Source organism: Montipora foliosa, chromosome 9, assembly GCF_036669935.1.
Source record: "Montipora foliosa isolate CH-2021 chromosome 9, ASM3666993v2, whole genome shotgun sequence".
Lineage (NCBI taxonomy): Eukaryota > Metazoa > Cnidaria > Anthozoa > Scleractinia > Acroporidae > Montipora > Montipora foliosa.
Genome location: NC_090877.1, coordinates 24318575 through 24320615, shown reverse-complemented (window position 1 = coordinate 24320615; position 2041 = coordinate 24318575). Strand labels below are relative to the sequence as shown.

The 2041-nt window shown below is 37.1% G+C and overlaps 1 protein-coding gene across 1 annotated transcript in view; it reads right to left on the bottom strand.

Annotated features, from left to right (window-relative positions):
• Window positions 1-1622, bottom strand: part of LOC137970215 (ATP-binding cassette sub-family C member 4-like) — a 27284-nt gene extending 25662 nt beyond the window's left edge. The window contains exon 1 of the mRNA XM_068816737.1: window positions 1429-1622. The gene's annotated coding sequence lies outside the window, so the exon portion shown is untranslated. The remainder of the gene's footprint in view (window positions 1-1428) is intronic.
• Between the last annotated feature and the right edge of the window lie 419 nt (window positions 1623-2041).

The window sequence follows — 2041 nt, the reverse complement described above, 5'->3', positions numbered from 1 at the left end:
CGCAAAACTAGAAACTCACAGCTGTTAAATATACCGTTATTTAAAACCGCAACTGGCCAAAGATCATTTTACTATCGTATGGTATCTCTTTGGAACGCTCTACCTCAAGTAATTAAGTTAAGTCAATCGTTATCTCAGTTTAAAACCTTGATAAGGAAAAGACTCTTAATGGATAGCTAGCTGAATTTATCCAATACCGCATTAGTATGCCATTTGTTTTTCTTAGCGCATTTTAAATTTTATTCATATAGAATTATTTTATTGTATTTCATTCTTGTATTTGTATTTCACTGAAAAGCCCCTTGGAGACGTGAAATAAACGTATGTATTATTGTATTATTGTATTAAAGCTGAATACCTTTTGGGGTCGTGCAAAAATAAAATCAAATCAAGTGAATACATGCTAAATTATATTGGTTTTTGAGGAGAGGCGAAAACCGGAGTAAGACCCGGAGAAAAACCTCTCGGAGCAGAGTAGAGAACCAACAAACTTAACCCACATACATCGGACGCAGAGTCTGCGAATCGAACCCAGGCGCTAGGCCACATTGGTGGGAGGAGCGTGCTCTCATCACTGTGCCATCCCTGTTCCCCTTGACAACTGTTGTGTGATTCCGCATGGAAAAATGCTTTAAGTCGGAAAATTGCCTCGCTCTGTCTTTTAAGACAGGATAAGGTATTCGTACGAAATACACACCTAGCGTTTTTGAAGAAGGCCTCTCAGCGCAATCCTTATCCTTTATTTATTTAATTCAATGTTCAAACTGTTGCATCAAGTTTCTATGCTCTTCGCTATATCGGCTTCTGCTGCCTATAAAAGTTAATATCATGCATACTGATTTTCATTTATCCGCGGACAAATTGAGAATACATTATAAACACAAATTTACATGATTTTTCTCTCAAAGAAGCGTAGTCAGTCAGGTCAAAAGGTCTTGCAAAAGGAAAATAAATATATATATATAGATATAGATATATATATACCAGTTTAATTTAGGAGGTAAAAAATCTGGAGAGACAGCATTGATAAAAAATCAAAGCAAACATAAAAGGTTCGAACCAAATTATAGTAACTGAAATTTTGGCGCGTAAATTCAAGTATGCATGGAAAGCACAATGTCGGGAATCAAGCGTATTAAGTCCCCCAAATGGCCGTTAAATTTTTATTCTCATACCTTTTTTGACAAAAAAAATGCAAGGAAAACCTACTAAAAGGCGTTCAAGACTTAAATTAACTTCTCAAGTCTAAATCCTTCAAAAACCGAAAATTCTCCTGGTCACTTCGTCACGTGCGGTCAAGATATATCTAGGTCATGATCATAGACGCTACTTTCTGTAAGGGTTTGGTTAATTATTCGAAATCATTTTTTTTTCTGGCTGAGCTATTAACAAACCCGTTTAATTGGTATAAAGTTCTTCAGAGCTCACCTGTGATAGCAGCGCCTTGTTATCTCAAATGGACACAGACTTGAATTGAGGATCTAACTCCAAACGCTCTTTTTACTTTCACGCAGCAAAGAACAATCCAACCATCTCTATTTATCTTTATATAAACTTCAGGTCCCAAAAACGTCGAGTGGTTGTGGTTGTGCAGAATTTGAGAAAAGGCTTACATGGCATAACTAAATGGCTTAGGGATCATGCTAGATTCAAAAGAAAGGCAATATCAACACTCAGACCGCCACTAGAGGAAATGATGCAAGACAATTTAAAATATACCAAAGATAGTTCTGCGTCACTGGCCACGGATTTGTTCCTTAGTATTCAGAGCATATTCTGGTGAAATTTCACGGAATTGCGTCAATTGCACATACCCTATTAATTATTTGAGAGAGGAGTGATTTTCCCGAAAAACGAACTCGAGTTTTCGCCCCTCACAGATTGATAAACATGTCATGAGATATCAACGAGAAAAGTCGCCAGCCAATGAGATAAGGGAATCCCTGGTCTTTGCAGAATAGTGAAAACGTTACAGTCACGTTCCATCTGCGCAAGACCTTAGGCGGGTAGTTCAAATGAAAAACGAGAAGAAAAAAATGTT